The sequence below is a fragment of the Pongo pygmaeus genome, chromosome 19 (assembly GCF_028885625.2).
Source record: "Pongo pygmaeus isolate AG05252 chromosome 19, NHGRI_mPonPyg2-v2.0_pri, whole genome shotgun sequence".
Classification (NCBI taxonomy): Eukaryota; Metazoa; Chordata; class Mammalia; order Primates; family Hominidae; genus Pongo; species Pongo pygmaeus.
In genome coordinates this window covers 62,776,294-62,791,142 of record NC_072392.2, presented here as the reverse complement: position 1 = coordinate 62,791,142, position 14,849 = coordinate 62,776,294, and positions in this window count along the sequence as shown.

Genomic DNA, 14,849 nt, shown 5'->3' with positions numbered 1-14,849 from the left:
GGATATAATTAGTAAATATTTAAAGGTCCTTGGAGTTCTGGCCAACAGTTACTCAAAGTTACTTAAAGCAGTGAAGGTGACAAGAAGTGCAGTTTTTGTGAACTGTGACATTAAACCCGTTGGAATCCAACATTCAGTCACACTCCAGCAGAATCGGGTGAAAAGGAAGTGTTTCACTTGGCCGTCTCTTTCTGTATTTGGGGATTCATTCTTTCCTTCATGAAATAATTACTGAGCATCAAATATGTGTCAGGCACTGTTGTAGATATTGGGGAGAGAGCTAGGAACCAATACAAAAGTCCCTGCTCTGATGAAGCTTGCATTGGGTTTGAGGAAGCCAGACCTTAAGCAAATGAACAGGACAGTACATGTCGAGTTAGTAAGTGCTATGAAAGAAAATAAAGCAGGATAGGGATGGAGAGAAAAAGTTTAGAAGTGGATTTTATTTCTCATTTGATAGTAAACGTCACTTGAATTGACATGAGGCAATTTCTCAGTATTTTTCATCCAATTTGGTGTGCTCGTTGCAGAAATATCCATGTATTTGAATATTGGATGCTGCCCCAGACCTAGATGGAGGTGTTCTGTGACATAAATTTATAAAATCTGAAAAAAATGCATTTTAAAGTGCATCTGCACAGTATGTTTTCAGATAAGAGATTGGGGAGCTCTGCCAGCCAGGCTTCAGGAAAGAGCTCAGGACTAGGAATATAAATGTGAAAGTTATCATTGTAGAGATGGCATTTTCATAAAGCTGAGTGGCTGGGTAATAATATCTAGGGGTTGAATATATGTGACAAAAAAAAGAGGAACAAGGACTAGACCATGGCTTACTCCACTGTTTTGAGTGATAAGATGGACATAAAAAAGGAGACTGAGAAGAGGTAACCAGAGAGGTAGGAGAACAACAAAGCAAGATTGCTGTCCAGAAAGCAAATGTAGTGTTTCAAGAGCATGACAGGAAGGAGAGATCGCCTGTGTGGAATACAGCTTACAGGTCTAGAAAAATGAGAATTGAACATGTGAAAGAAAAGCAGCAGCAGCAGCAGCAGCAACAATATCAAGAATCCTTTCTCAGAAGTCCTAGCCAGAACAATCAGACAAGAGAAAGAAATAAAAGGCATCCAAACAGGAAAAGAAGTCAAACTATCTTTACTGACTATATGATTCTACACCCAAAGACTCTATCAAAAGGCTCCTGGAACAGATAAACAACTTCAGTAAAGTTTTATGTTTAAAAAAAATGTACAAAAATCAGTAGCATTTATATACAATAACAACATGCAAGCCGAGAGCCAAATTAAGAACACAATCCCGTTTACAATAGCCATAAAAAATTAAAATACCTAGGAATACATCCAACCAAGAAAGGGAAAGATCTCTACATGGAGAACTATAAAACACTGTAGAAAGAAATCAGAGATGGCACAAACACATGGGAATACATTCCATGCTCATGGATTGGAAGAATCAGTATCTTTAAAACAGCCATACTGCCCAAAACAATCTACAGATTCAACGCTATTCCTATCTAACTACCAGCATTATATTTCACAGAATTAGGAAAAACTATTCTAAAATTCATATAGAACCAAGAAAGAGCCCAAATATCCAAAGCAATTCTAAGCAAAAAGAAAAAAGTTGGAGGCATCACATAACCCAACTTGAAACTACACTCTAAGGCTATGATAACCAAAACAGCATGGTACTAGTACAAAAGCAGACACGTAGACCAATGCAACAGAATAGAGAATCCAGAAATAAATTCACACAACACCAGCCATCTGCCACACAATGCCAGCCATCTGATCTTTGGCAAAGTTGACAAAAATAAGCAATGGGGAAAGGACTCCATATTCAATAAATGGTGCTGGGATAGCTGGTTAACCATATGCAGAAGAATGAAACTCCTACTTTTCACCACATACAAAATTAACTCAAGATGGATTAAAGATTTAAATGTAAGACCTCAAGTTATAAGAATCCTAGGAAAAAACCTAGGAAATACCATTCCGGATACAGGCCTTGGGAAAGAATTTATGACTAAGTCCTTAAAAGCAATTGCAACAAAAACAAAAATTGACAAGTGGGACCTAATTAAACTAAAGAACTTCTGCGCGGCAAAGGAAACTATCAACAGGGTAGACAATCTACAAAATGGAAGAAAATATATGCATCTGACAAAGATCTAATATTCAGAATCTATAAAAACTTAAACAAATCAACAAGTGGGCAAAATATATGAACAGACACTTCTCAAAAGAAGATATACAAGTGGCCAAGAAACAGGAAGAAATGCTCAGTGTCACTAATCATCAGAGAAATGATTCAAGACCACAATGAGATGCCATCTCACATCAGTCAGAATGGCTATTATTAAAAAGTCAAAAAGCAACAGATGCTGGCAAGGCTACAGAGAACATGGAATGCTTATACATTGCTGGTGGCACTGTAAATTAGTTTAGCCACTGTGGACAGCTATCTGGAGATTTCTCAGATAACTTAGAACTACCATTTGGCCCAGAAATCCCATTACTGGTATATATCAAAAATGAAATAAATTGTTCTATCAAAAAACACACATGCACTCATATGTTCACTGCAGCACTATTCACAATAGGAAAGACATGGAATCAACCTAGGTGCCTATCAACACAAGATTGGATAAAGAAAATGTAGTGTATATACACTGGAATATTATGCAACCATAAAAATGAAATTATACCCTTTGCAGCAACATGGATGCAGCTGCAGGCCGTTATCCTAAGTGAATTCATGCAGGAACAGAAAACCAAATATGCATGTTCTCACTTATAAGTGGGAGCTAAACATTTAGTTAACATAGACATAAAGATGGCAACAGTAGACACTGGAGATTACTAAAGCAGGAGGGAAGAAGAAGAAAAGGGGTTGAATAACTATTGGATACTATGCTCACTACTTGGATAATGGGATCAGTCATACCCCAAACCTCAGCATCACATGGTATACCCATGTAACAAACCTGCACGTGTATCTCCTAGATGTAAAGTAAAAGCAGAAATTATTTTTAAAAAGGATTATGAAAAGAACCCTGTCTCTTTTTCATTATTATCACCAGGATTTATTAAACTGATAGCCATTCTTGATACACATTTTATCCCATTTCTAAAATGATTACTTACTAGTTGCTACTTTGAGGCACTTAAACTACTTTATATTTCCTGGAGGTGAGGTGCATTTCATGAAGACTATGTAATAAAGTTAAAAAACGTGAACTTCAAGTCCACAAAGACCTGGATACAAAATATATACCTAATTACGCTGCCCACACATCAATAGGTCAATCTCGGATAAGTTACTTAACATTGCTGCATCTCAGTTGCCTTATCTGAAGAATGAGGCTATTAACAACAATCTCAAATGCATGATGAAGATTAAAAGCAGGTCTGGAGCACATAACAGGTCCTCAAAGTTCTTCCCCTTTTCTAGGGAAAGTGGACAACCTACAAAAGAGAAGTATGGCAGTAAGAGGAAGCACATACTGAATGAATCCTTAGGAGACATGGGCTAGAGTTCTGGCCCTGGCAGCTACATTTTGTGAAACCCCAGGCAACTCACATCACATTCTTAAGCCTTGGAATCAGAGGTCAATAATCTACAGGCCCAATCTGCCATGTTGTGATTCATTGGAAACATATTTTTAGGTGGTTGTTTGGTTGGTTATATAGGTATTGCTCTCTAGTTTGCCATAGTTGATCCTTTTCTCATGATATGACTCATTTACATTATCTTCCTGTCCCTTGAATTGACTCGATTTTGCAGCCCCTGGAGTACAAAATCCTTCTGGTCCCTTCATTTAGAACATTTTACACATTTTGTAACTAGCACTCCTACGTATCCTTGTTCAGGATACCTTTAATTATTGAACGCTATAGACACAATGCGTAGAGCCTACGCTGTTTTCAATACCACAGGAAATATTTCAGGCCTGAAGATAAAATGATGGTCTCTGAAATAAGAAAGACAAACTGCAAAAGTAAATGATAGAAGTTGTTATATACAAAACATATAATAGCATACCAGCCACTCAACAGCAACTCAATTCAGGTAGTCTGAAATTTAAAAAATGAAGTTAAATTGCAAGAATAAAATTAATAATTTATTATTTTTAATTTCTTTTTTTGTAGAAAGAGAGTCTCACTGTGTTGCCCAGGCTGATTTTGAATTCCTGGGCTCAAGCCATCCTCCTGCCTTAGCCTCCCAAAGTGCTGAGATTACAGCTGTAAGCCACTGCACCTGGCCAGTAATTTATTCCTTAGGCAACTTGGAATTATAGAAAATTATCAAAATCTTTTCAAATTTTTTAGGACAAATATTGCACTTAATGCTAATGTGGAGGCATAGAATTCTATTCTTCAGGAACTGTAGTTACTCTTGTTTCTCTGCCATTCTTGGGAAATGTATCCCATAATTTTGAGCTTTTGTCATCTATTTCCTGCACCCCTTTCTCTAAGCTATCAAAGAAGTGAGGAAGAGAATAGTTATCTATGCTTCCATATTCACACATTTGTCTTATTATAGATTATTCTGTCCTTAGAACTTAGCACATTGTAGGTGCTCAGTGATGTTTATTGGCATAATCATCCACTGAGGGGGAAGGTAGGAATGACAGGTGTTCTGTGAAAGGGCCTTATATACAAAGTGGTCCTCAAATGCAGAAGGAGCTGAGAAATCAAAGAAGGAGGCAAACAAATCTAGTTTGTCATTTTTGGGTTATTTATTAGAACTTACAGACAGAAGAGTGGTCTTGGTGGCCACAAGACAGTTAGAGATCCACACTGCAACCCTCAGGCCCATGGCTTATATCTTTGGGGAAAGTACACGTGCTCTGGAAAGAATATGTAGGTGGCTATGTGTGTCACCACCTATGATTTCTGCAACAGCATCAAGAGTTCTTGTGGAGGAAACTTACAGTGAATAAGTGTTTCTACATAAAGAATAATACATCAGCTAGACATTTCAGAGGCACTCCCAGACTCAGGGTTAGTCTGAAGTTACATGGCAGATTAGCATTTAAAATAAAGTCATTCTCGTCCCCACAGCAGGGGTCAGGTACCTGGAAGGGATATAATGTAAAGTTTTGATTGGTTCATCATAGGATATCTAAACTCCTATATTGTTTGGGGAAGCAATATTCCCAGCATCCCTTGCCTCTAGGAGGGGACATGTGACGTATTTGCTACAGAGAGGCATATGTCTGTTCAGGTTTCTAGAAAAGCTTTTACTTTTCTGACTTAATGGGATAGCTGCAGCTAGTATTGCATGCCCTCTTTCTACCTGAAATCCAGGAGTGATACCCGGAGGAGCAGATGACATTTTGGCAATGTTAATTTGAAAATCCTGCATGCTGGGAATTGTGGAATATAGGCTGAAGAACATTCTATCTTTGATGTCATAGATAAATAGCTGCGCCAGCTCAGATCATCTACTTCCATATTGCTTATTACAAGATAAAATTAAACCTCATAATAAGCCATAGAAAGTCAGAGTTTTTGGGTTTTGTTTTCATTTTGTACTTGCAGCCAAGATGACGTCTGATTGCTATACCGTAAGAGGGGGTTAAAAATGGAGGAGAGATGAAGATCATTGGCATGTTTAGAAACTTTGAAGCTAGGACACTGAAAGGATGTTCTGGAAGGAAAATGACTGTATGTATACAGATTTTTTTTAGGCCTTTAAGAAAATAACAATGGTTAGGTAAGAAGGGGATATGTATAGGTTTTTATACCCTAAAGTATAATACATAAATAGATGATGGAACAACCAGGTACTCAGTATAGAACACCTCAGTCCAGACGCATAGCTTCCTGGTATTAAAGATGATACAGGAATAGAGCTTAGAAAACACAGAAATTGATGCCTAGCATGCCCCTTACTTACATTATTTATCTATGCACATCAATTTTCTTACCAATAACTTTTGGCAGGAATATGAGTGGTAGATCATTCAAGCTAAACTCCTTGGAATCATATGAAATGTATCTTTTCTCTGGCTACTTCATGAAACATCCCCTACTAGACTGAGATACTTAAGGGAACGAACTAGAAGAGAGGAAAGTGTTTGTGACAGTGGGATAGGGTTTGGAGATGACTCAGGCAAATGTCAGGCAGGGAAATATTTATGCTGCTTCAAAGTGGTTTTTGAAAAAAAAATGATTAATTTTGGATAAGCAATCAGGTAAGGAAGTAATGTTTGTCCTGTGGCCATTTATAAATAAACACATATCCAGAGATTTCAAAAACTGTATCTTTAAGATACATTATTCAGCATTTCTTTTCCAGTTTCATTCTGTTCTTTGGCTTAGAGAAGCCTCCGTTTTTAGCTGTGTGCTGAAACTCAGTTAATTGGGATGTGGTGCTAATACACTAAAAGGTGTGCCTTTAATTTTCATTCCCGTCATTGAATTCTGTTCCCCCAGTAAAGATATAATAACCATCATGGTACAGGAAAATTAGTTCCCTCTGTGGGCCTGTTTCCACACTTGAAATGAGACAGTGGACCAGGTGTTCATAAAGGTGCCTGCCTGCTCTAACATTCAATGGTGTTGGAATTCTACAACATAGATTCTCTTACCTTTCAGTCCTGAGGTGCAGTGGACAATAAGATAGCTGATGACCACTCATTTTCCAGACAAGCCAAGTTCATCCTCTGAGAGCAAATGGCTTGCATGGCTTTCTTAGGCAAAGAATAGCTCATCAACACTAATTATGGTAAGCCTGGTATTTGCACTTGCTTTCTGGAGAATTTTAAAACACAAATAAAGATCTTTTCTTTCAATTATTGAGATCAGAATAACTTTACTTAAAGTAGAGTGAAAAAAAAAATTGAAATTGCCCTAAAACTCAATGTATGGATCCTGATTTTTCAAAAGATCTCAAATTATGTTTCTTTTTTTATAAATTCCTGACAAAAATTATCTCATTCAGAATTATATAGCTTTAATCAAATACCTACTGCATGCCATAATTGGGGCTAGGCCATTTCAGTACCTACTAGACAATAAACAACTCCAGAATGTGTCTTGTTTTTATGCATTTGTATATTGTCAGAGCTTGGTACAGGTCATGACATGTAGAAGACACCCACAAATGTTTAATGTATTTGTAGCAATAATTTCATCCTATAAAACATTACATAATAATATGAGGTAGGTAACTACTACTATTATTTTCATTGCATATCTATGTAAATTGAGGCTCAAAGAAGTAAAAAACCAAAAATCTGGTCCATGGTCACAGACCAGTTACTGGCAGAGCTTTGGTTTGAATCTAAGCATCTTAACTCCAGAGAAAGTACTCTTTATACTAACTGCATTGTACCTTTTTAGAAATTATTTTTTAAGTTTCTAACTGGCAAACAATAATTGTATATATTTATGGAACACAGGCTGTCAAAAAGATATCTGCATGGCCATGTTCGTTGCAGCATTATTCACAATAGCTAAGATATGCAATTAACTGGGTATACAATGGATGAATGGATAAAGAAACTAGGATATACACACAATGAAATACACCACTAAAAACAAAGAAAGAAAGAAAAGAAAAAAATAGGATGCTATTCCGCTTTTACAAAGAAGGAAATTCTGTCATTTGCAACAACGTGGGTAAACCTGGAGGACAATATGCTAAGCGAAATAAATCAGGCACAAAAAGACAAATACCACATGATCTTACTCATGTGGAATCAAAAAAAGCCAGACTCATAAAAGCAGAGAGCAGAATGGTGGTTACCAGGGGCTGAGAATGGGGGTGAAGGGGAATGGAGAGATGTTGGCCAAAGGGTATGAGTGTCAGGTAGACAGGAGGAATAGATTGTGCCATCTTATTACGACTCTCCACCTATTTGCCTTCTCCTTAACACTCCAAGCTCTTTTTTTAATGAGATGGAGTTTCGCTCTTGTTACCCAGGCTGGAGTGCAATGGCACGATCTTGGCTCCCCACAACCTCTGCCTCCCGGGTTCAAGCGATTCTCCTGCCTCATCCTTCTGGGTAGCTGGGGTTACAGGCATGTGCCACCACACCTTACTAATTTTGTATTTTTAGTAGAGACAGGGTTTCTCCATGTTGGTCAGGCTGGTCTCGAACTCTTGACCTCAGGTGATCTGCCCACCTCAGCCTCCCCAAGTGCTGGGATTACAGGCGTGAGCCACCATGCCTGGCCTCCAAGCTCTTACAAAAGGATTTTCAGCTAGAATATGGAAATAACCAGCTTCTGATAGAATTTTTTTTTAAAAAAAACAATTTTGCAGCAAAAGATATCCTTCCTTCAGTTTAGCTTGGAGTAATATGCCCCAGTGCCATCCCACAGAAAACAGGAAAGAATTAAAAGACTAACAAAGAAATGATACACGGGAAAGTAGGAGTCTGATTAAATAGAAGTTACTAGGGTAAGAGAGTGGGCCCTGAGCCACTGGGCGAGGTGCGGGGGCAGGGACAGGAAATGAAATCTGCAGCAGCACAGTGAAGAAGCCGTTTCCCCAAATCCAGTGCCCAGGTAGAATCTTAGGTCTAGAAAACTTTTTATTATTTCATTTCAAACTCTATGGGTGCTTGATTAACAATATTACTTAGAATGTGGTCTGTGCTTCTCACTTTCATGATAATTATAAAGTTCTTGGGTAACAAAATGATAACAGAGTTATGCCATTAACTAGTTCATAATCTGTTATACCAAGCAGTTTTTCATCAACATTGCAGTACCTGCTTGATTTTGTATTTATAATAATATTACTAAAACTTATCTGAAACTCAGTTTTCTGGGATTTGGATGAAGCTGACTGGTTCAGCTCATGACTTTATTCTGAAAGTTTTCTAAGTATTGGGAGGTTCTTCCCTTCCTCTGTCAATTATTCACTGAGCTCCTCATGCCCTTAAGACTACTAAGTATCTTCAAAGTTTCAACTGAATTATCCTTTTCCCAGGAACACAAAGAATTTAGGAATTGGTTTGATTGTGGTTAACCATTCATGCCATGAACTGAAGAAGTTGGATTCAATAAAGTATTATTTATTAAGTGGTATCTAACATATTAAGGGGTTATATAGGGTTTTTAAAAATCTTTCTCATGCAGCCAGGCATGATGGCTCACGCCTGTAATCCCAGCACTTTGGGAGGCTGAGGCAGGCGGATCACCTGAGGTCGAGAGTTCGAGATTATCCTGACCAACATGGCGATTCCCCGTCTCTACTGAAAATACAAAACTAGCTGGGCATGGTGGTGCATGCCTGTAATCCCAGCTACTCAGCAGGCTGAGGCAGGAGAATCGCTTGAACCCAGAGGGGTGGAGGTTGGGACGAGCCAAGATTGCACCCTTGCACTCCAGGCTGGGCAACAAGAACGAAACTCTGTCTCAAACAGACAAACAAAAAGAATAACTGGGACTCTCATACATACCTTGTTGGTAAGATTTGTTAAATGGTGCTATTATTTTGGAAAAATATCTGGAAGTTTCGTATAAAACCAAACATATACCTAAACTATGATCCAGCAATTTCAATCCTTGGATTTACCCAAAATAAATAAAAACATATGAACACAAAAATACTTGTACAAGGAGGTCAATAGTGGCTATATACATAATGGCCAATATCCCAGGTATATGAGTAAATAAATTATGATACATTCATACAAAGGACTACTATTTAGAAACAGAAGGGAAGAAAAAACATAGATAAATCTTTAAAACCTCGAATGAAAAAGATTCATAATGAAAGTACATACCCTGTGATTACATTTATATAATGTTCTAACAGGCAATTTTATCTTTGACACAAAAGAAATCAGAATGGTGGTTGCCTGTGGAATGGGAGTGGAGATTGAATGGGAAGAAGCTTGAAGAATGATGCTTTATTTATGGAGTGATGACAATGTATATGTCTTGATAGGCATATGGGTTATTTGGGTATACGCGTTGGTCAAAATCCAACAAATGTATGCTGAATATTTGTGTATTTAAATGTGCATCAAATGAAAAATACTGAATAAATATTGATCTCTAATCATATAAATGCTGCAGTATTTAGGTGTTATAGATATCTACAATTTATTTTAAAATGCATCAGAAAATAAGTTGAATTGATGGATGTAGAGAGGGATGTCATAGAACAAAAGGAGGTGGTGAATATGGGTGTTCATTGAAAAATTCTTTCAACTTTATTGAATGTTTGAATTTTTAAAATAATTTTCAGAGGAATCACTATTGCTCCTAAATCTGGGAGTTTATTTTCTTCTTTTCTTTATTTGACTATTTTATAAGCATTCTTATATTGGCTCCAACATGTGCAAGTTCATATTTTCATTCTTACCTTAGAGTCAACTCTCAGAAATGAAAAAAGAAAGTTTCAAGCTAAATGCAAATAAACAAAAGAACTTACAGCTATAAATGACATCAAAGATTCATTTAATTAGAAAATAATAGTACCCTCACCCCAACCGAGACTATTTTGGAGACTCTGATTTTGTGCTTTCCTGCTTACCAGGCAAAGAAATTGGTGCAAAATAATTCAGCTTCAGGAAAGATCTGGCAAGATGGCTGAATAGGAACAGCTCCAGTCTGCAGCTCCCAGCGAGACCAACACAGGAGGGTGCTTTCTGCATTTCCAACTGAGGTACCCGGTTCATCTCATTGGGACTGATCAGGCAGTGGGTACAGCCCACGGAGGGTGAGCAGAAGCAGGTTGGGGCATCACCTCACCCGAGGAGTGCAAGGGGCTGGGAACCTACCTCCCCCAGCCAAGGGAAGCCATGAGGGACTGTGCTATCTGGCCCAGACACTACACTTTTCCCATAGTTTTTACAACCCACAGACCAGGAGTCTGTGCCTACCCCACCTCGTGTGCCTACCGCACCAGGGCCTTGGGTTTCAAGCACAAAACTGAGAGGCTGCTTGGGCAGACACCAACCTAGATGAAGTTTTTTTTTTCATACCCCAATGGCACCTGGAACCCCAGCGAGATAGGACCGCTCACTCCCCTGGAAAAGGGGCTGAAGCCAGGGAGCCAAGTAATCTCACTCAGCAAGTCCCTCTCCCACAGAGCCCATTAAGCTAAGAACCAATGGCTTGAAATTCTCGCTGCCAGCACAGCAGTCCGAAGTCAGCCTGGTACAATCAAGCTTCATGGGGGGAGGGGCATCCATCATTACTGAGGCTTGAGTAGGTAGTTTTCCCCTGACAGTGTTAAGGAGGCTGGGGAGTTCAGACTGGGCGGAACTCTCCACAGCATGACAAAGCCGCTAGGGCCAGACTGCCTCTCTAGATTCCTCCTCACTGGGCAGGGCATCTCTGAAAGAAAGGCAGCAGTCCCAGTCAGGGGCTTATAGATAAAACTCCCATCTCCCTTAGACAGAGCACCTGGGGGAAGGGGCAGCTGTGAGCGCAGCTTCAGCAGATTTAAACATTCCTGCCTGCTGGCTCTGAAGACAGCAGCAGATTTCCCAGCACAACGTTCGAGCTCTGCTAAGGGACAGACTGCCTACTCAAGTGGGTCCTTGACCCCCGTGCCTCCTGAATGAGAGACACCTTCCAGCAGGGGTTGACAGACACCTCATACAGGAGAGCTCTGGCTAGTATCAGGCAGGTGCCCCTCTGGGAAAAAGCTTCCAGGGGAAGGAGCAGGCAGCAATCTTTTCTGTTCTGCAGGCTCTGCTGGTGATACCCAGGCAAACAGGGCCTGGAGTGGACCTCCAGCAAACTCTAGCAGACCTGCAGAAGAGGGGCCTGACTGTTTCAAGAAAAACTAACAAACAGAATGCAATAATGGCAACATCAACAAAAAGGAACCCCACACAAAAACCCCATCCAAAGGTCATCAGCATCAAAGATCAAAGATAGATAAATCCATGAAGATGAGGAAAAACCAGTACAAAAATGCTGAAAATTCCAAAAATGAGAATGCCTCTTCTCCTCCAAATGATTATAATGTCTCTCCAGCAAGAGTGCAGAACTGGATAGAGAATGAGATGGACAAATTGAGAGAAGTAGGCTTCAGAAAGTAGGTAATAACAAACTCTTCTGAGCTAAAGGAACATGTTCTAACCCAATGCAAGGAAGCTAAGAACCTTGATAAAAGGCTATAGGAACTGCTAACTAGAATAATCAGTTTAGAGAAGAACATAAATGATCTGATGGAGCTGAAAAACACGGTACAGAACTTCATGAAGCATATAAAAGTATCAATAGCTAAGTCAATCAAGTGGAAGAAAGGACATCAGAGATTGAAGATCAACTTAATGAAATAAGGTGTGAAGACAAGATTATAGAAAAAAGAATCAAAAGGACAAAACAAAGCATCCAAGAAATGAGGGACTATGTGAAAAGACCAAACCCACATTTGATTGGTGTACCTGAAAGTGACAGGGAGAATGGAACCAAATTGGAAGACTCACTTCAGGATATTATCCAGGAGAACTTCCCCAACCTAGCAAGCAGGCCAACATGCAAATTCAGGAAATACAGAGAACACCACTAAGATACTCCTCGAGAAGAGCAACCCCAAGACACATTGTCAGATTCTCCAAGGTTGAAACGAAGGAAAAAATGTTAAGGGCAGCCAGAGAGAAAGGTCAAGTTACCTACAAAGGGAAGCTCATCAGACTAACAGTGGATCTCTCTGTAGAAACCCTACAAGTAAGAAGAGTATGGGGGCCAATATTCAACATTCTTAAAGAAAAGAATTTTCAACACAGAATTTCATATCCAACTAAACTAAGTTTCATAAACAAAGGAGAAATAAAATCCTTTACAGACAAACAAATGCTGAGGGATTTTATCACCACCAGGATGACCTTACCAGAGCTCCTGAAGGAAGCACTAAACATGGAAAGGAAAAACTGATACCAGCCAAAGCAAAGACATACCAAAATATAAAGACCAAAGACACTGTGAAGAAACCACATCAAATAATATGCAAAATACCAGCCAGCATCAGGATGGTGGGATCAAATTCAGATACAACAATATTAACCTTAAATGTAAACGGGCTAAATGCCCCAGTTAAAAGACACAGACTGGCAAATTGGATAAAGAGTCAAACCCATCGTTGTGCTGTATTCAGGAGACCCATCTCACATGCAAAGACACACATAGGCTCAAAATAAAAGGATGGAGGAATACTTACCAAGGAGATGGAAAGCAAAAAAAAAAAAAAAAAAAAAAAGCAGGGGTTGCAATCATAGTCTCTGATAAAACAGGTTTTAAACAAAGATCAAAAAAGACAAAGAAGGGCATTACATAATGATAAAAGGATCAATGCAACAAGAAGAGCTAACTATCCTAAATATATATATATGCACCCAATACAGGAGCACCCAGATTCATAAAACAAGTTGTTAGAGACCTGCAAAGAGACTTAGACTCCCACACAATGATAGTAGGAGACTTTAACACCCCACTGTCAATATTAGACAGATAATTGAGACAGAAAATTAATAAGGACTTGAAATCAGCTCTGGACCAAGTGGACCTAATAGACATCTACAGAACTCTCCACCCCAAATCAACAGAATATACATTCTTCTCAGCACCACATAGCACTTATTCTAAAATCAACCACATAATTGGAAGTAAAACACCCCTCAGCAAATGCAAAAGAATGGAAATCATAACAGTCTCTCAGACCACAATGCAATCAAATTAGAACTCAGGATTAAGAAACTCACTCAAAACTGCACAACTACATGGAAACTGAACAACCTGCTCCTGAATGACTACTGGGTAAATAACAAAATTAAGGCAGAAATCAGTAATTTCTTTGAAAACAATGAGAACAAAGAGACAATGTACCAGAATATCTGGGACACAGCTAAAGCAGTGATAAGAGGAAAATTTATAGCACTAAATGCTCACATCAGAAAGTGGGAAAGATCTAAAATCGACAACCTAAAGTCGAAGTAAAAAACCTAGAGAAGCAAGAGCAAATGAATTCAAAAGCTTTCAGAAGACAAAAAATAACTAAGATCGGAGCAGAACTGAGGGAGATAGAGACATGAAAAACCCTTCAAAAAAGCAATGAATCCAGGAGCTGGTTTTTTGAAAAGATTAACAAAATAGACCACTAGCCAAACTAACAAGGAAGAAAAGAGAGAAGAATCAAATAGACACAATAAAACATGATAAAGGGGATATCACCACCGATCCCACAGAAATACAAACTACCATCAGAGAATAATCTAAACACCTCTATGCAAATAAACTAGAAAATCTAGAAGAAATGGATCAATTCTGGTCACATACACCCTCCCAAACTAAATCAGGAAGAAGTCAAATTCCTGAATAGACCAATAACAAATTCTGTAATTGAGGCACTAATAGCCTACCAATCACAAAAAAGCCCAGGACCAGACAGATTCACAGCCGAATTCTACCAGAGGTACAAAGAGGAGGTGGTACTATTCCTTCTGAAACTATTCCAAACAATACAAAAAGAGGGACTCATCCCTAAATCATTTTATGAGACCAACATCATTCTGATACCTAAACCTAGCAGAGACACAGCAACAACAAAAATTTCTGGCCAATATCCCTGATGAATATCGATGTGAAGATCCTCAATAAAATACTGGCTAACTGAATCCAACAGCACACCAAAAAGCTTAACAACCACGATCAAATCGACTTCATCCCTGGTATGCAAGGCTGGTTCAACATATGCAAATCAATAAACATAATCCATCACATAAACAGAACCAATGACAAAAACCATATGATTATCTCAATAAATGCAGAAAAGGCCTTTGATAAAATTCAACACCCCTTCATGCTAAAAACTCTCAATCAAATAGGTATAGATAAAACACATCTCAAAAT